Below are 21,390 nucleotides of genomic sequence, written 5' to 3'. Positions count from 1 at the left end.
GATTGCCAGCTCTGGTTCTTGTGTGAGGCCTGACCTTGGTGGCTGTGTGCTGGAAACTCAGCACAGCAGGGAGGAAGCAGCCTGGGAAGCTCCTGGAATGTGTGGGAGAGAATTCCCAACACCAGTGGTCAGTGAGCCCTCCAGGGCTGGTGGGAGCTCTGGTGGTTTTATAAATACCTCAACAACAAAAGGAGGGCCAAGGAAAAAATCCATCCTTTATGGAGACCTTGATGTGAACCAAGCCCAGCCTGCAATGACAGCCAAGCACAACTCCTACAGGAATGGCAGAGGCACAAGGCAATTGGGCTTCCAGGCCACTCAAAAGTCACAAACCTCTTCCCTCTGTGCTTGGTCTGGGAGGACAATGAGCAAGTTGAAAGATGACAAAGATTCAAAGTGATATGGGAAGATTAACAGATGACTCTGCTCTGTGACATTCTCAGCAAATCTACTCCAACTTTTAAAGTATGCTAAAAAGGAAAGGCTGGTTTTAACATAATCCAGTCAACTGATGGCAGTCATTGCTGTGGGATGGCTATGAGGCCTGAATTTTAATGGATTGGAAAAAGAGAAGTGGGCATATTTAAAGGGATGGGAAGATTAAAAGATTTAAAACAGAACCACAGAGAGTCGCAGTCAGCATCGTGAAGATGAAATCTAAGCACCAATTGACAGGAACTGGCAGATGTTTCTTTTTTGGATGAATCTTTCTATAGTTGTCCACAAGGGTTTCTTTGCCCTTTCCTCGGAAGCTTTAAGGCATGATTCCTGTCAAAGACAGCAGAAGAAGCATTGCTATAGAAAAGGGTTTAATGCTTGAAAATAACACTGCAGTGACTGTTGGAAAACAGAAGTTCCCAGCCACAGTGGGTAACTGGTGAAAGAAGTTTAAAGCACAACTTTTACCCTTACCAAAGGATCTAGTTAAGCCTTCCATCATCAAGATTAGGCTTTTTGTTCTCCAGCAGGAGAACACAGGAGCAGAGTTGTCCATTTGACAACACTGGTGTGGGAGACGAGGGCTGGTGATGTGGAGGAGGAGATTTCAAACTCCAGCACCTTGACCCAGAATGTTTCAGGATGAGAAGTGCACTATTCTGTAAGAGGAGGGATCAGGAAGAAGCAGGTAAAGTTATAACCATTCATTCTGACATGATCCACTTGACACTCTGGGAAGTGTCAAGTGGTTCATGTCAGAATTATGGCAAAGCAAATGAATGGTTGTAACTTTCCTCATGTGAGGTTAAGGCGTATATATAAACATATCTATGTGTATCTATATGTACACATAAATATACATGTGACCTGAATTGTAGTTCTCAAGAGGCCAGGCCAAAACAGCTTCATGAAGGTGCAAATAACTTTGTCAGGTGCAAAGCCAAATAACACAGATTCTTTCCTCTCATTTGGTTTTAGCATGGGAATAGCTGATTTGAAACCCACAGGCAGTTTTATGTCCAGAAGAGTATTAAGTGAGAAGTTTTGATATGAAATCATTATCTTCCCTCTTCTAAATCCAAATACTAATTGCAACCTTGCTGTGAGCCTACAATATTAAGGCTATCATAGCCATGGCAACAGAAAGCAACATTAAATGGAATACATATCCACTGCACAAGATGGGTTTTTTGTTTTGTTTTTTTTTTCTCTATTTGGGCAGTAGGCACACATTTCAGCAGCCATGATGCACAAATCAAAAGAGCTTCCAGTTCTTCAGACTGCTGAGTTATTTTCCCACATATACTTTCCTATCAGTTAATATTTTGTGTATCTGTATAATTAATTTCACTGCAGGATGGTTTGTTAATCCACAGACACAAATGAAAACACAAATGAACATTTCAGCATGGATTTTACAATGGCCCATTTACATTTCAGGATTAAACTCATAATAAAAACTTTTGTGTAGTTATAATTGAGCTGATTTTTCTTAAAATGAGGAGATAAACATCTATGTAAATAGCCTCAAAAAGATATTGTCTTGAGGAAGAGAGCACTTCAAATGAGCTGCTTAAAGTCACCTTCTATGCTTTGCATGATAATTGTAATGCAAAATAATAAACAGCACAGGGCACCAAGCACAGCACTTCAAGGATGGAGGATGATATGGTGCGATTTATATCAAGATAATTAGGCATTTAAAAGCAACCAATATCACTTTAAAACCTCCCAATTAAAATAAATAAATTAAAAAAGAGAGCGAGCGAGAGTGAAGGGTGCGTGCAAGGTAAGATGATTGGAATAAGTTTCCATTTGCTTTATTTTCCTGAGGGTGTGTGTCCATAATGATCTGCCTGACTCCAAAGCATCTGAGTACACTGAAATTAATGGCTGGGGACACTGCAGTGCACCACAGTTCTGCAGGCCACAGGTGATAATTCAGGCCTGTATGTACTTTACCTTTTTTTTATACATGTAAGGTTAGTTTTAACTGGAAAAGATGCTGCCATGCCCAGATTTCCATGTGGAAATGGCATTGAGGAAAACTTATGTTAGCTAAAGACCTTATTGCTTAAATTGCTTATTCTTGTTTTCATGGAGGAAATATGTGAGAGAAAACTGCATCAAAACAAGTGTCTTTATGCAGGTATGATTGTATCCCTTCTAACGAGACCTCTCTACCAGAAAAAGCTCTAAAACATTGCCCCTTAATTCCACACTACCCTGTCAGCAAAAATTTGTATTCTGTAATGTAATATTTATGTGTGTTTATAAATGGTTAAGAAAGGGCTAACTTAGTCAGACATCATTAGTATGGGCAGAAACTACTGGGAGGCGTTAGAGATTGGCTCCTTATGCCTGTGATTTACAGCAGTTGTCCTGCTGGAACCAGTAATTATCCAGCAATTGATTATTAAAACACCCTTTAGCGAATTATTTATGAGGATGCTTTTCATGTAAATTGCACCAGAAGTTGTTGGGAGGAGAGTTTCACATTGATAAATAAATATTTCACTGCAGACAGTTGAGAAAGAGTTTTCAGCAGGTGAAAGTGCTGCTTTTAATGGTAGGAATGTGTTTGGGTGGGTTTGTGTGTAACCAGAAAAACGAGGAGCGTTTCACCTGGAGGAATGAACCTCCCATGTCCCAGGGCTGCAGCTGCAGAGGGCAGCAGTGGAGGAGGTGAGATAATCCAAGCCAGGGATGCCGCAGTGCTCAGCGTGTCCTTAGCCATTGGCAAGGGGCTGAGATGGAATTGGAAATGCTTCTCTGAGCTTTGCAGGGCTCTTGATTCTGTGGCTCTGTGCATGGGAGGGAATATTCACCTTTTCAGCTCTGCCTGGCCATTCCCTTGTGCAAAAATGTGAATTAAAAAAAGGATTTTGTGATGAGTCCCACCTGTGATGTGCTCCCAGCTGAACAAAAGATTTGATAGTGGCACAGGTTGTTCAGAAAAGGCATTTCACCTGCAAGCTCTATCTTCATGAGTGCTTTTGGGCTGCCATGGCTCCATTAGTTAATTCCATTTAACTAACCCCACAGGGACAAGTGGAGTGGCCAACTAAGTTGCTACAGGGATTTTGTTTGCTCTGGGCAGGCTCAGAACCTTCATAAGAGTTTTCTGTACCTATCCCTTGCTGTTTTGATGCTGGCTCAGTAATTTTTTCCTGTGGTAGCAGTATGACCCCAACTTTGTGTTGCAGTTGTAGTAGGGAGAGTAAAGGTAACCCCCATAAATTCAAATATGCTTAAACCGTTTTGACACAACTTGTAAAAATTAAAAGCTGATTGTACTTTTAATAGCAACCTTGTCAGTAATATTCAAAGCAGTAGGTCTTCCCATATTCTAAAAGCACAGATTACCTGAAGTGACTGAAAGAGGCTTCAAAGAATCTATAATTAAAATCAGTAATACGTGACGTAGGTTTTAAAATCCTGAAATCTATTTGAGAGATTATTTTCTTTATCTGGCACTTACAAGCACGTTCAGATATATTGATAGCACAATTGTCTTATTTAATGGCCATTCCTGCTTGGCTGAGTCCTGCCTGTGGGACTGCAGAGCATTGTGCTGTCCCAGGAGCAGGGCTGACAAAGAAACGTGTCCTGGACACAATGCTGTCCCATTCTGCAGAAAAACACCATAAAAAAGGTGCAGTTTACTTCCTCTGCCTGTCTATGGCTCCCCTGGCAAGCAGGGCCTGAGCACATTCCTCTTAGTCCCCATTCATGTGCAAAGGCACAAAAGGAGAGAACAATATCTGCATTTTCCACTGCGAGCCCATACAATATCTGGGTAGGCAGTGTGGCTAGACAGGGATTTGGGGAATTGTTCCTGTGCTGGGGTCTGAATGACAAACTGTTCTTGCAGGAGCACGTTCTGCTGGTGCTGTTACACTCACCTGAGGGCTCTGAGGGTGAAAGGCACAAAAATACCCATTTATACCCCAAATCTGTGCCCTTCAGAGGGATTTATGAACCACTGGCACCACAGTGTAAATCGAACAGTGCTGACAATAAGCTTTTGGTGGTTTCACTGGCGGTTCTGTGTGGAGAACTGAGGTTTTGAGGTTTACAAAATGGGAAGGGGCTGGCCTGTGTCAATCACCTGGGATCCTCTCCTTCCTCCCCATCCTCCACACACTCTCTAGGCAGAAACTGCCACAGTAGGATCTTTAGGTGTGCCACAACAAACTTCACCTGGGGACCTGGCTTGAACACCTTTAATTTACTTATTCTTTTAACTCTTTCCCCCCTAGTCTGACATTTACCCTTATTCTATTATCAATGTTAATTTTGTGGACACGTCTTGTCATGACTAGCATTCTGTGTGAAGATGACAGCAAGAAAAGGCATTGGACTGTGTCTTCCTTCTGCAATCCACTTTTTATTGTTAGATAAACAATATTCTATTGTTTATTCATTAAATAATGGAATTAGAATATTCTTTGCCTGTCCCTTCTATTGTTACCAGTAGTAGCAGTAATGAGAAAGATTTTGACTTCTTTCTTGGCAGGCTGCCTTATTACAAGTTGAATGATACTTTTCATTGTGGAGACAGGTTTTTGATTTTAATTTTTTTAAAAAATTACTTGAATAAAACTAATTTTCAGGCCTCCTCATCATCTGTTCTCAGCAAGCTTTTAGAAGTCCCCTCTTTGACTTTGAATGAGAAAGGTCTGAAAGCAAAATGGATTCTCTCTCAAACTGTTATCACTGTGTTGTTTGAAATACAGTTTAGACCAGAGAAAAAGTAGTTTTGTTGGTCTGATGGAGAATTAATTCTCCTTTCTCCTTAGTATCAAAGTCCAGAGCTAGAACCAGCAGGTCTGCTAGAAATAAGGAGTAAAGGTGAATTCTCTCCTTTTTTTCTCCTTTCATTGTGAGCAATGGGGAGATAATTCCTTATTGCTAGATTTGCTAGCTGGAGGTAGAAGGGAAGGCTGTGTAAAGAGAGTGGTGAGAAAGAAGATTTAGATTTAAATATTCATGTTTTGGGGGCTATTCAATGATATTAGGAATAAATTATCAGCTAAGGACACACTTGATTGATTTTGTCTGAATTTGTTTTATAATAATTTCACATAATTTCATTTATTCTTTCCTTTAACATCTATTAGAGGAAAAAAGAAAAAATAGACAGCATATGAAAAGAACACAGGGAAGTTTTTAATATAATATTAATAATAGTTGATATTTAATTGAGATCGTATCTTTAATCTTTTCTTCTTTTCCCCTGCCAGTGTTTCATCTCTATACTTATTATCTTGTTTTCAGTACAGAATTATCACCCACTGGTTTTCAATTACAGCGATGCCCATATTGATTCTCCTCTTGATTTTAACTCCAAGCTGAAAAATTACTCACTTAAGCCAATAAAAGTAGATGATGTGCTTAGTTTTGGGTTCCTTTTTTAAAATAATAAACGAATAAAAAAGAAGAATGAGAAGCTTATAATGATTCTGAGTTACAGCAAATTTGTATGAAAATGCATTTTAAATCATTAAACTCGGAACAGTGTCACAAATTTATATTTATCTCTTCACATTGAAGTGGTCCCTAAGGACATGAAACCTCTGTCTGTGACTCTAAGTTGCATTTGTCTGAGAGTTCTTGGGCACTGAGACCCCTGGCAGATGATGGATTCTGTCTGCACTTCTCTTGGCTCCCAGAAATGAGGTTTGTGTTTGCAAAATGCCCATTGGGAGTGGTCCATGCTAGCCCACAGAGCCTGGCCAGGAGCTGTCTGGGGCAGGGCCAGCTGGCATGGCCCAAAATCACCACTCCTGTGCCTGAAAAGAGACATGAGCACATTCCCACTCTTAGGGGTTTCCCAGGCACTGCTGAATTTGCTGGCAGAGATGCAGCAATGGGAGCATTGTCCCATCAAGAAGCAGCTGCATCCCTCCTCCAAACTCTTGTTTGCATACCTGACTATGTGATTTGTGTTGTGGATGAGAAATTTCAGGAAGCTAAAAGCATCTAAACCTTCTCAAAATAAAATTGGTGTGCAATTTACACCATGTCAGAGAAACAAGGCATTGGGTTACTTCTCCCACTCTGCCCAGAACCTTATGGATGTTGTTTCCATTGAATGACTCTTCATTGTCTGTGTTCTCTCTTTGCTCAGCTCACAAAGTGTCCCATTGTGGTGGTGTTTGAGGGAAGAGATGAGAATCCTGAGTTCATGGTTCAGAAGGCTGATTTATTATTTTATGACATTATATTATATTAAAAGAATTATATAACTAAACTATACTAAAGAGGAGACATCAGAAGGCTAGACAAGAATGATAAAATCTTGTGACAGACTCAGAGACCCTGACACAGCTGGCTGTGATTGGCCATTAATTAAAAACAATTCACATGCTGGGTAAACAACTCTCCAAATCACATTCTAAAGCAGCAAAACAGGGAGAAGCTGAAACTTTCCAGTTTCCCAGAAGAAAAGATCCTGGCAAAAGGATTTTTCATAAAATATCACAGTAACATCCCACAGTGCAATGATACCAAATTATGACTTTAAACAGTGCAGGGTTTGACTCTCCAGAGAGGCAAAGGCCATGGCATGGTGGTGGCGGCCATGTGCAGCTGTGAATCAGTTCTTGCTGATGCTGAGGAAGTGTGAGCTCAGGAGCAGCCAACATTACCTTTCCTACACTGAAGGATCTGGTTCTGCATCAATTGCTGTCAAGGGAAAACTCTTTTACTTTCTGCTGGAGCAGACTGAGAGCTGGCTATAGGGAAAAAAAATCACACAGAGCCATCGGTTTTACACACACAACCCAAAATAGGAATAGCAAAGGGTCAAAGTTACAAACTGCAAAAACTGAGATCTTTCAGAATCTCTAGCCCAACTATCACAAGGAAGTTTTCTCAAATGCTTCTGACAGAGGGAGTGGTTTGTAAGGGAATCCACACAGGAGCACACATTAAAGTATTGGCAGGTATGTGTGTAGGTGAGCTTTCTCCAGAGGAGGAGGAAGGAGGTCTCTCAACTCAGGAAGATGCTAAATATCTATAGAAGGGAATTGCTTTAACTAACATTAACCCCATTGATCTGGGATGATATTCCCAGCTGCATTCAGCTACCTGCATACACACAGTATAAAACCAGTTCTTTCCAGTCTGTCTGAAACACTGAAAAGACAAATCACACAGGTTAATATGCTGCTGGTTAGTCTGCCACATGTAATCTCTCTTTTTCTTTGAGTGTGCTCAATATTCTTGGCCATGTTTTATTGTAACTAACTTTACATTTAAGACTGCTAATATATAATGATACCTAGAAACATTTGAGTCAAGATTTTCAGGCATGTTCTTGTAGGCCCTTGCCCAAAAGGCCTATTTTAAAGATAATTTTGAAGAGCAGAGCCACCATGAAACTTTTGGTTCCATCCAGGTCCAGGCATCTCTCCTGCCCTAATCTGTGTTGTCCCCTCCTGGCTCCAGACAGACAGTCCTGCTTTCTCAGGGACCTCATATCAACACCCATCTCTCCTGCTTAGAATCACATATTTACCTTAACAAAGTTTTCCCTGTGCTTGTCACTGCACAGTCTTCTTTTTACATGTCTGATTTGTCCACTTTTTCTGCATTGTAGCAGCATTGTCCTTCTTTGGGAATTTCCCAGGAAGAACCTCTATTTACTCACTTGTAAAATGCCAGAATGGTGGGCTGTAATTTGCCAGTCCATTTCTTCCCCAAGAATAAATTAATTGAGTTGATAGTGGCAGAATTTATGGTTTTATACAGGCTATATTTACATGCTAGGGAAATATCTTAGCATTAGGATGGGGTAAATGAGTCATGACTGATTGCAGTGGAATTCCTGTCTAGGCAGCAATAAGAAGCCAAGGCTTCTCTTTCCTTTCTTTCTGGTTAAGCAGTAGCCTAACTTATCTTCTTTTTCTTTTGCACTTGGTATCACACAGGGCTGGGACCTGAGAAGGATTTCAGAAACTGCAGAAGACAAAAAAATTTCTGTAGTGGCTCATCATCACTGATGATGTTTTATTGCATTTCCTTTATTTCTAATTTCTGTGTTTTCTGTATTCTAATTTCTGTGGTTTTTTTTGTATTTCTAATTTTTATTTCTCATCTGCCAATTATTTACATGAGGGGGTTTTTGGGGTTTTTTTGTTTTTCTTTTTAATGTGGAAAGAGCCACTAGCAGATCTGTGGCTCTTTCCAAACCTGCACAGAGGCTCTACCACCACACCCATTCCCCTCTACCCCTATAATGCTGAAACATTTCTTCAGGCTGCAGTACCCTCTATACCATCAAAAAGTTGTTGTTGTTTCCTGTGAAATAGCTCAGGTGCCAAACACAACCCCAGTACAGCCTGTGGAAATGGAGTTTCCCAGAGGGGACGCTGACTGTGCACAAAAGTGGGCTCTGTTTTCCAAGGCACCTGCCAGAACCTTGCTGACATTTTCAGCATAGGAAAATATTTGGCACTGGACAGCTGTCCAAAAAACCTTTCACCCTTGTAGGTAAAAAAAATGTTCCCCTTTTAAAAACATATTTTTATTATTTTGGGGCCTACACACATGTGAAAGGCTTCATTTTTCCCTCCACTGTGAACTTCAGGGAATTTACCTCCCTGGCTCTTCCCATTTCCTCTATCATTCCCCACTGTGTACAGATCCAGCTCTTCTTTTTAGTCTCAGTCTTTCCCAGCAACCTGAATTGCAGGATGGTTTATTGCTTTTACTCTTCCTTCCAGGAATTAGGAGTCTGATTCCAGCATCTATTTATTATTTTTAGGTTCCTCTAAGAAGTGCACCTTGTTGAATGCTTGATATGTTCGGATTTCACACCTCCTCCCTCAGCAGCATTGCAAGTTATTCCTCTTCCACCTTCCTCTCCCATAAAAATGCTGAGGGCAGGATTGTACCTGCAAGCTCTGAGCTGTGCCACTTTCTACCTTTTCCATCTCCTGATGTGCACTTGGCTTGTGTCTCAGTGTGACATTACTGAGCAGCCCATTTGTTGTAATCCGAAATTTTAGCAAAGAGGAGGTTGGTGTTTAACTACTGCTCATAGGAAGGGTTTGTGAGAGTGACTGGCCCTGTGTGTCACCTTTGTGTCCTGCACAGGGTGCTGGCTCTGGCAAAGGTGCATCATTCACTCAGGACAGCAAAGAACAATCCCTTGCAATGCCAAGTGCCAGGCAGGGTCTGAACTTGCGGCAGCAGCTCTGCAGTGTTCAGCTGCATGGGGCTTTGTCCTTCCCCAGGCATCACCTTGCTTCCCTTTTTCTTTCAAATCCCACTGATGTCTTCAGCTTTCATATTTTCCACACTCTGTGCTGCATCAGTACATAACTCTGAACTTTATATGTGTCAGCAGTTCTCCTCACAGCTCAGTCACACAGAACAGTCCTTTTCCTCTTCTCAGTCACACAGAACAATCCTTTTCCAGTCCAGAACCAAGGTCAGCACTGCAGCTTCAGCCCAAAAAGTGCAAAGAACAGGAATGGAGGAGAGCAACCTGGGAGGGTGGGACTGCATCACCTGGAGCTGGAATTGTAAATAACCCCAATATGGAAATGGAGCAAAACCTATAAAAGTGTGAAAACTGGTGACATCCCATCCATCTTGGGTGTATTCTCAGCCAGGGTCTTGAACTGCCCAAGGTGTGTCCTTTGAAGACCTTTTGACAAATCTCTACTTTATTCTTTAACCCTGTCCCACCTCTGTTCCAGGTAACCTCTTTAGGCATCAGCAGGTAAAGAGCTTTGTATGCCTTTCAGTCCTTCAGTGCTTTGGATTTTCCATAAAGACTCCTGAACAGATCCTGTGACTGTTACCTGGAGAATATGGTGGTGGTGGCCAGGTCTTCTATAAGCCCTGGGTTATTTACAGACTTACCTGTTGCTTCTACTGTTTTGTACCTTGTTCCAATACACAGAATCACAGAAAGGTTTGAGTTGGAAAATGGATGTGCAAAGGGGCTATTTATAGAAGAAATCCCACTCCTTGCACTTGGTTAGAGATAGATAGGCTGTGGTTTAAATAAGTGAGATGAACCAGTTTCCTGAGAATGGCAATGGTGCTCACCACAGCATCCTCATGTAATCAGACTCGCAGGGTACCACACCAAGGTGCTGACCAAGGAGGCTGCTGCAGCCCTGGCTAAGTGTGGTATTTGCTGGCACGAAGGAATGAATATGACTCCATGGTCTTAGAAGGCCAATTTATTATTATATTTTATTACTATATTTTTATTATATTTTATTATATAATCTAATTATAATATAATATCAATATTTTAATTTTAATTTTATTTTATTTTAATGTTTTTATTTTTATTTTTATTTTATTTTTATTTATTTATTTTAATTTTTTTTTTATTTTCTATGCTAGGCTAAAACTACACTAAAGAACAGAGAAAGGATGCAGACAGAAGGCTACAAAGAATGATGATGGAAACTTGTGACTCTCTCTTCAGTGTCCAACACAGGCTGACCATGATTGGTCATTAAGTTAAAACAATTCACGTGAAACCAATCCAACAATCTCCAAACCACATTGCAAAGCAGCAAAAGGCAGGAAAAGCAAATGAGATAATATTGTTTTCCTTTTTCTCTGGAGTTTCTCAGCTTCCCAGGAGAAGAATCCTGGGCAAGGGGATTTTTCAGGAAATATAATGGTGACTGTTAAGGGCAGAGGGCTCTTTTCATGAAGATATAACAGGTCTTGTTTTTAATGCAGAAGGTCCTCAGCTTGTTCCCTGATCTCCCAAGCTCATGGTAGCTAACATACTTGTACTAAAGATATTTTATCTCTGGGATAAATACATCAAAAAAGAAGCAGGCAAGGAGGAGAGCTCATGGCAAGAGACATGCCCAGTAAGTGCAGTCAACAGAAGTTATTTGAAGTTGCTTAAGTGGCTTTAAAATAATCCTTACACCAAACCCAAATCCTACCTCCTACCCTTCTATTTGCTGGTGTTTTTAATACTTTAAAAGCCTCACAGATGTCCTGTCCAGTTCTTGAGAGTGTTCAAACAATTCTGGATTTGCCAGGTTTAAACCAGTATTTACTTTTCGTTCATCTTGGACCTAACAAACTTTTTCAGTCCATGATCTCTGCCATGACCTGAATTTGCAGAGTTTTTATGTGATCACTTCAGTGCTGCAGTAGAGTTTCTTTCTTCCAGGTCTCTAATTGCCTTCACAGCCCAGCAAACCTGAGTGGTGGTTGGTATCCAAAGTCCACAGGATGGAACTGTTGTGCAATGTCCACGAAAGAGTGGCAAATTTTGGTCACAATGCTAACAGCAGAAGAATTACAACAGGGCAATACATTTACAGCAGTTAATTTTGTGATATTTTCTGCAAGACACTAAAATTGTTCTGGAATAGCAAACCCATATAACTTCCAGGCATTGATTTTGACTGCTTGGATGGTAGCAAATGCTACGGAGGATTTAAAACTCTGTGTATTGTCAGCGTTCTTCTGTTGCAATTTCTGAAATACCCAAGAATAAGAAGCTCTCATTGGTTTTAGGACCTGCAGAGTGAATTTGCCAGCCCTTGCTGGGAATTGTCAGTAGATGCTGAGATGTGTTCTTCCAGGATCCTTAGCAGGTTAACAAATGATTAAACAAATTTTCTTTATGGAAGATTTATACCAGTGTGGGCAATCCCTGGACTTTAAACACATAAAATAGGGTGTTTGTGAATGAACAAAGGGCTGGAATAGGTGCATGAAAATCTGGCAGTGAAGAGTGGGCAGTACAGTTGTGCTTTGTAGGAAGCACCAAAGTACTTGGAGACATCAATCCTGATGCATTCCAAATGCAGGAATCACACTGGTGATTGGTGTTTGTGCAAAACTCTGTGCAGACACACAGCAACAATGGAGCATTGGGGCTCACAGCCACAAGCCTAGGGAATTCCTGCAATAAATTCCAAGCCAGACAAAAAAGAGGAACCATCACACATTGGCTGCCTTGCTGTCCTTGAGTCCAGTTGGGCATTTGCTTATTTACAAGCCCTGAAGAAAGCTCGTGGTGTCTGACTCCTGCTTGGGGAACTGGGAAGCAGTCCCTCACATGCTAAAGCAGCAGATCTTCCTTGAGAGATCACTTTTTGCCTGGAATGGAATTCCTCAGAGTGAAATTCCAGATAATGTAACTCAATTTTCCTGTCAGGGATCTGCTATTTGTAGCACCAGCAGAACCAGAGTGTGTCACAGCCCTGCCACGCTCCAGCCAAAGCAGGAGCAGCTGTCAGGGCTGCCAAGCACCCTGGGATAAAAGAGAAGGTATTTTTCTACATTATTTGGTGATCAGCAAGCCTGCAGGATTGTTCTGTGTCACACCATGCTTGGATACTGGGGTGCACAAATGCTGCAGCTCAGTCGAGGTCAAAAAGCACTCCATCTGCTGTGGCCTGATTTGCACAGAGAGCTGTAAAACCCAAAGCAGAGATCCCTCCTCCAGTGAGAAGCTCTGCTGTGCTCAATATGCTGTGTCCAATCCAGCAGCAGCAGCAGAGAACTTGCTTGAATGAGGGTGGACATAATTTATAGTCAGGCTCTCAGAATTAAAACTACACACAAACCCAAACCCTAGGCTGTTTGTTACATTTAAGGATGTTGTATTTGTTCTAATTTGTGCATTTAGCAAATTAGGCCTTTGGCTTTTTCCCCCTCCATTTGCAGTCAAATATTGCCTTCTTGTGATGAGGGCCCAGGAGAAAAGGCAAAGTATGAAATTCTGGGGAGGCACTGAACTTCCAATGCCCAGGACTAAGTAAAACATCATCATTAAAGCAAGCAGAAATGGCAATAAGATTTCTGCTTTAAAAGCTAGCATTCAGGACACCTGCTGTTCCTGAATAACATGTATCAAAGATTTTTTTTGACCAAATAAAGGTCGTCCTTTCTCTTCAATTGACTCTTTGTATTTGCAAAAGCAAAATGAGCTTGACTCAATCAAGACTGGCTTTTCTCCCTTCTGCATTAAGGAATTCAACATATATGCAGAGGTGAATGACATTTACTCAATTTCCAGGAATCCAATGGACATTTGTGACCCCCTTTTAGTTTGGTTCAGGTTAGAGTGATCAGTTGCTGAATCTATCTTTGAGTACCCCTGGTGTTTATCTCTCACAGAGTTATTTAAGGCAGAGACATCTTCACCTGCAGCCACCTGCAAAGAGAATCTCCAGTTTGCTATTTCCATCATACCCAGCAATTTTATTCTGAGTGAAGATTAAAATCAGTTTAGAGGAACCTGGGTATTATGCTCCAATGCATGCAGGTGCAGTGGCTCTGAAATAGAACTAATAATGCTGTGACAAGTGCCTTGTAATTTCTGGAGATGTCACAGTTCATTTGACATCATTCAGGTGGCATCAAACACAGAAAGAAGCAGTACCCAGGATGTAGATGTTGTTACATGCTGAGGGGAGGGAAAACTGGAACAGATTGATCAGAGAATCTGAACAATTCAGGTCATAAAGAGCTGGAAATGTTGTTTAATCTGATCTCCTGCTCAGTGCAAGGCCATCTTGATCAGTATTTCAGGGCTGTATTTAGGTTTTGAAAATCTCCTGCAGCTCCTCTGCACCAGCCTTAGAAGGAGATTATTTTTTTTTCTCATTTTGTCCAGTTAGAATTTCCTTGAAAACAACTTGGTTTTCATAGCTTCTAGGCCTTTTTCAGTGCAGCTCTGGGAGGAGTGTGGCTCCCTTTTCTTTCCCTGCAGGACCCCCAAGCCATCTCTTCTGGGGCAGAACCTCAGTGTTTCCTCACAGGGCAGCTCTGCAGCCCCTGGCTGGCCCAGGGGTTCTCTGCTGATACTTTTCCTGCCTGTTGGTGTCCAAAACTACTCTCAAAATACCCAGCAGGGGAATGAGCGCCTCCTCTGAGCTGCTGCTCAGGATGGGGCTGCCCTGTGCTGGCAGCTGATCCATTCCTGCTGGGCTCTGAAGCCTGGGAGGGCAATATGGATAAATACCAGGTTTATGGGGGCAAGCAGGGGAAAAGAAATGTTCTAGTGGGAAATTAGGAGCACCACATCTCATTCAGGAAAGTGTGCAAAACTTGGAGGATAAAAATGGAAGCGGCATACACAGAAGGAAGTGAGTGAGGACCAGCAAGAACTTCTAGGGCTTAGAGATATTTTATTCCTCAAATATCTCCAGGCAAAGATCTGAATGCTTCTGGACATGTTTAGGAGCTATGTATGTTGGGTTTGCAAAAATACCTGTGGATTCTGCTTGGATTTGTTTTGGGTTTTTAAAAATTTATTTTATTTCCTGCCTCACACCCACATGTGACTTGTCCATAAGGAGGGGGGTTTATATTCCTGATCAATGAGTACAAACATGTCATTTTTACAAAATATGCATCAAGTATACAGTAGGTCAATCATGGTTTGACCTCATGCACTTTGACTGTCTGGGATAACTATTCCCCAGCAATCCCAGCAGCTCAGAGCCTGAAAAACTGGTACACCTCTGCCCAAAGCTGCAGTCTCCTCCTTAAATCAGGAGAAAAGGGATGGCAGCTTTTACTAGCAAGACAGATTGAAGTTAATCCTTGAACTAAGAGAAAACTCCTATATGTATGTGTGTGTGTGTAAATATATATATGAGTATATATTTTTATATATAGATTTTTATATATGAATATAAATATATATATATATATATAAAAATGTGTTTGTAGATGATGGTGTTCACCTCCTTCAAAAAGCTTTATCTTCTCCAAGAAGATTCCACAAGTAGAGATATACAGAAAGGTTATACAAAAAGGCAAGCTTATTCACAGTGACATCATACTATAAAATTGAATATCACTGTATTATTTTTGTTTTTCCTCTTTAGAAAGATCTGTCTCTGTTTTGCAGTATTTTTGCTGTGGAATTAATGACACAAGTAAAAGAATTGAGTAAGAGATTACTAGACATACTTGGTGCTTCAGTTTGTGAATATAGAAACCAGTAGGTCTTGGTAAGAAAATGTTCATATTTTTAGGTTTGTGTCCCTTGGAAGAAAGCAAAGAAAGTACTGAGAATATATAGCAACATTGAGTCAAATGTGAGGACTTTTTAATGGAACAAAGTAGGAAAAATTTTGCAATCCTCAATCATACCTGTTAATGTTGAAGAATCAAAAGTGCAAGTGCAGTGCATTACAATGTATTTATTTTTAAGGACAACCTTCCTGGAGTAGCTTACTTAGCAGTGTGATGTTACTTGGATCCTTTGCCAGAGATAAATGCTTACTCCTTAAGATTTGTGCACAATTGGAAGGTAGCCCTTTCCTTAGCACACCAGCTCTGAATTCATGGGCACGGATGCACTGCCTGACCTGACACTGGAGAACAGAAAGGGAGGGATCCCAGCTCTGCCTTGGAGATTGGGATTGGGTGTATGAAACAATAAGACTCATCCTCTAACCCAGAACAAGGCTGTTGGAAACCACGGTGGTGTGCAGTGGAGCCAGGGCTCACCCACACTCCGTGGGGAGGGGGTTTTGTCCCTCTGCCCCACGCTGCTGAGACCCCACATGGGAGCTGCCCCAGCACAGGAGGAGCTGAGCTGCTGGAGCCAGCCCAGAGGAGGGACACAGAGGGATGGAGCAGCTCTGCTGGGAGGAAAGGTTGGGAGAATTGGGATTGTTGTGCCTGGAGAAGAAAAACTTTGGGGTGACCTCATTGTGGAGTCTACAAGAAGGATGGCAAGGGACCCTTTACAGGAGACAGGGGTGTGGAGTGACAAGGGGAATGGCTTCAACTTAGAGAGTGGGTTTAAATTAGATATTAGGGAGAAATTCTTTGCTGTGAGGGTGGTGATGCCCTGGCACGGGGTGCCCAGAGATTCTGTGGCTGCCCCTGGATCCCTGGCAGTGCCCGAGGCCAGGCTGGATGGGGCTCTGAGCATGGGGTGTAATGGAAGCAGGTTGGAAGGAGATGGTTTTTAAGGTCTCTCTGAACCCATTGTGTGACACACAGGAGGGGAGGCTGGTGCCACCCCAGCCTCCACCCTGCTCTGTGTGTCCTTGGGAATCCATGTACCACGGTCACTGGGCTGGTGTAGGTGTGCCCAGCATGTTTCCAAAGACAGCTGCACAACTTTTTAAAGCAGGAGTATCACTGCATGGAAACACACTGTTTGCATCTAAGATTCTAGCCTGAATGAGTAAGGGAAGACATGAGAAGTGGGAAGGGTAGCTCTCTGTGTTTTTTCACAGCCTCTATTTACCTGAGTGAAATGTTCACATTATTTAAGCCCTCAGGGCACCTGCCACTGCCCCAGTTCCAGCATTTGCTGTCTCTCTCCTCAGAGCACCCTTGAAGCCATGTGGCTCTCCTGCTGTTCCTACATTTCTGTGTGCTAAGGAGTTGGTAGTAGTAGTGGTCCTACTCTTTCTGCTACTTCACTCCATGTCTCATTGGCTTTTTATGTTTTTCCAAATGAAAAAGTGACTGTTGCACTGTCCAGCTTCCCTCTTGCTCAACATTAGCAGGATAAATATGCTTCTACCTGCTCTTTTTCCCATACCAAACAGGTACAACTTTGCTTTGTAGTCACAGTATTGGACAAATCCAGCTTCCTAATCTTTTTGTATTGATCTTCTCTTGAGCAAGTTGATGGACTGGATTTTGCTTCCATTATATCCCTACATATCTCTCCAGACCTTTTTATCTGGGACTCTAAGCCTGTGGAGAGAAAAATCTGTTCCCAAAATCAAAGGGGCTGGTTTCTTTAGGAGTGTGCATGTGTGTGTTCAGTGTGACAGAGCTGGCAAAAAATTTCTGAAGAGACTACTTCAGGAAAGGCCTTTTGATAGTGTACAGTACAAGTGGATACATAGTATTTTATGTATTATTAGTATTTATATGTTTTATATATCATAATATTTTATGTGTTTTATATATCATGGTATATTATATATTTTATATATCATAGTGTTTCATATATTTTATTCATCACAGTATTTTATATATTTTAAATAGCATAGTATTTTCTATATTTCATAGATGTAATATGTGCTGAATATGGTGTAAGTGAAAGAGAGGACACTATGAAATATGGAAATTCCTTGTGAGTGTGTTTACCAGGGAGGGATCCCCATTGGGTTTGCAGGGATGTGTTAGCCTCAAGTAAAGATTTAAAGGGTGAATAACAGCCAGCTGAATTTTAGCCTGAGGGTGCTGGGGCTCCTGGCTAGACACAACGAATGAAGAAATTCCCCTTCCATGTCTGTGGACTGCTGGTATGCTCATGTTGTAACAAATGAGATTTGGTACAAAGGTTGCATCACATTTAGACTCCACAGGCATGGTCAGTGCCAAAATAACATGAAATGCAGTATCAGCAACAATTTCCCACAGCTCCATGTTAAGGAATCACATAGAAATGGCACAGCACTGAGTACTGTGGGATGCCAGGGTCAGTGCTGCCTGCTGGAACTGTGGCTCTGTCCTTCAGGATGCAATGGTTTGTTTTCAGAGCACACCATGTTCAGCAGAGGAACAGGAATTCATGGGATGATTGCAAGACAGAATTCTGTCCAAAGTGTTTGTCAATAGCTCTCGAGACAAAGAGCTGCCAGAGGATTCCTGAGAGTCTCCTTCAGCCTGAACCAGTGAACCAATTCGTGCTCCTTCCAAACAACTTGGGCCATGACAAGAGCTTCAAAGAACTGTCTGAACACTAACAATTACACTGAACCTGGAGAATTCAGCACTGAGAGACATTACAAAGATTAAACTGATTTGTGTATCCAGAGGTTTGGCTGTGTAGCTCTCCAGGGGAAGGTATTGGTCACAGAACAGTGTCTTTGCTGCCAAGAACAGAATAATAATTCAAACTGAAAAAGAAAAGGAAAAAAAAAAAAAAAAAGAAGTGTTACATTTGTCTTCAATAATGCATTATTTTTGACATTTAAATCTGAAATCTGCTTTTCTATGAATTTCTTTTTCTCCAGGTTCAGACTTGTACTTTAAAATTTTACTGTTCGTTAACATTAAAACAGTTTAACATTTAACATTTTTTTCCAACTTAATTTTAATGAAGTTTTTGGAGGAAAAAAGCTGCAAAGGTAAACAGAGATTCTGCAGACCCAAACAAAGTTGTGCATCTGTTGTTGAATCCCTTGCCTAGGAGATGTAATGGATACTAAGGCACCATATCCAGTATTTTAAGGAGTTGGTCACATTATACAGCACATCTGAAAAATGGCTGTGTCATTATTTACATTGCACAGAACAAAGGAGTATTCAGAAAATGTCATGGATGATTAAAGCAGGAAAGAATGAAATCCATTCCCCACACTGACACTTATTTTCCTGGTGTCCTCACACAAGTTCCATCTTGCAGGCTGTTGGAGCACATGTTTTCTGGGTGACTCACCTAGCCCAGTGAGGCTCCAGGACATACCAGGAGCACATATCCAATGCACAGAATGCTTCCAGAAACAAAGGCTTTCCATTCTGCTGCCTCATTTCCCACATCCTCAGCATCAGGAGGATATTGGATTTAATTCTGAGGGACGGAGAGGATATATGATTGTTTGAGATGTCACAGAGACAGCAAAATGCTATTACAGAAGGTACAAGTGCAGCTGAAATGAAAATCTGAATTTTCAGCTCTGAAACAAAAAGGCACATTTGATTTTTATAAGCAAATAAATAAGGCTGTCTGCTAGAAGAAAAAGAACATCAGAAGAAAAAATGTATTTATACAACAAGCTTTGAAGATATTTAGATCAGCATTTACCTAAAATGTAGCCCATCCTTAATCACAGCTATAGGTAAAATGAATTATTTATTGTGACACTTCATTGTGTGTCCCACGGAATTCTTGGTTGATTTGATTCTCAAATTGACTTGTTTGTTAGGTGTGGGACAGCTGCCCTGATCTAATTTGGTTTGTTGGTTAGGTGGACACACCAGTGCGATGGTTGTAGCTAACTCTTACAGGAATGTTCTTTGTCACATAATGTAGGTGCAAGCTGAATAAAGCAAAAACCAGGTTCACTCCACTTCTTTTTGGGAAAAAAAAAATCACTTTATTTATGATTGATTGATCTTTGCCTTACCAACCCCAAATGGGTACATCATACCTGCTCATTGCTCCTAGGCATGCATAAAATCTACCAGAACAAATGGCAAAATGCAGAATCCCTACCATTTTTATGTATTCTGGCTTGGGCTCTGGCATTGCTCGTTTACCTGTGTGAGGCCAGGCAGGTTTTTGGGGGAGATAAAAGCAACAACCTGGCAGCTGTGCTCCTGTGTCACCCAGCAGCTCCAAATTCTGCTGCTTGGACTTCCTGTTGAACAGGCTAATCCTGACAGGATAGCTATAGGTTAAAAAGGGTAAATTGGGTCAGTTTTGTGGAGCTGGGATCTCTTTTGGGGAAAAAGAAGGAGAATTAGTCAGGGAAACCTCTTCTTCACCACACAGCTCACAGAGATTAAATGTTCTGTTTTACAGGGGGGGATGTGAGGCATCGCACAGCACAGAGCCAGGAGCAGCTGCTCTCATTTTTAGTGGCAATTCCAGAGCAAACTAAATTAATAACCTGTAATGGTAAGGGCTTCTTTATGAAATTCATCCTTTTGAAATTCTGGGCTGCATAGGCAAGGCAGTGGGTGAGATGAAGTATAACATAGATATGAAATACATGATAATGTATTTATCTATGTATAATACATGGATGAAGCACATCTTATAGATACAACAGAGTAAATAATTTAATAGAAATTATATAATTATATATATAAGGGAACATATTAACAAAAATGACACTTGGCTTAAAGCATGTGGGAAATTGGTGGTAGAGCTGGAAATTGGACCACCTGTGTTAGTCAGAAGATCATTCAGCAAAACCTGAAGGAAGATTTATTTCTGTATTAGCTTTCTTTTTTTTTTTTCAGGCAGCATTGCCCTTCTAAAGATATCCCTTCAAAAGATGGACCTTTTAAGAATGTCTGCAGATCTGGGCTCCCTCAGATTAACTAAGGGCACACATTTCAAAGGGAAGTGGTGTTCATGGGAATTCTCTGCCAGCCACCCAGATCTCAGCTGCAGAAGTAGAGGATAAGTAGTAAAGGAGTTTAAATTTCCTCAAGCTGCCTTCTGTTGTGCTTCAGCTTTGATCTGCCAGGATTACCTTGAGAGGTGAGAAAAGTAGTTAATTTTCCACTTTCACTTGACACTTCCCCTTTCTCTGGGGGCTGCTGAGTGAGTGCCCACTGCCTGCCCAGGTGACCTGAATGCAGCAGCAGAAGTGGCACCTTCTGGGTGCTGCCTGCCTTCCCAGAGTGGCAGATGAGGGATCCAAGGGCTTTCCTTGGCTGCAGTGGAGCTGCCATACAACTACAGACAGAGAGGTGGATTTCTGGTCTGCTCAGCCCACAATGCCACCAGCTTTACTCTGTCTTTTCTCTGTGGTCCCACAGGAACTCTCCTGAGCTCCCAGGGAGTGTTCTTTACACAGTTTTACAAGTTATCTTTCTCCAGCTCTAGATTAAAACCATTCTTTGTGGTGATGGCTGCAAAAAGATTTAACTCTGCTTAGGTGACTTCTGCTTTGTTTATAAAGATAAATATGTTGCCTCCTTGTGTTGTTCTACTCCTTCATCTTCTGTCTTTGGAGTTATATTTAGGCTTTTGTTTTATTATTAATTAGACGCCATCCTTTTGTTCTCTCCTATCACACCTCAAACAATAGATTCTCAGCCATAGCCAAGGCTTCTGTCCTCTTCAGTAACACAAATATTTGGCAGCAGAGCACAATGTGTGTTTGTTTTTAAACAGCCATCACATGGAAGCTCTCATGTCCTTGCACTGTTGTCAGCTGCTGCAAAGGACAGAGCAGCAGATGGCAAAATGGGCTGGGAAAAACGACTAAGCATGACTTGGGCTGCACTGAGAGGAAGAGGGATCAGGAATAATGATGCCCTCCACTTATCCAG

The sequence above is a fragment of the Ammospiza caudacuta genome, chromosome 5 (assembly GCF_027887145.1).
Source record: "Ammospiza caudacuta isolate bAmmCau1 chromosome 5, bAmmCau1.pri, whole genome shotgun sequence".
NCBI lineage: Eukaryota > Metazoa > Chordata > Aves > Passeriformes > Passerellidae > Ammospiza > Ammospiza caudacuta.
This window is presented reverse-complemented; position numbering follows the sequence as displayed.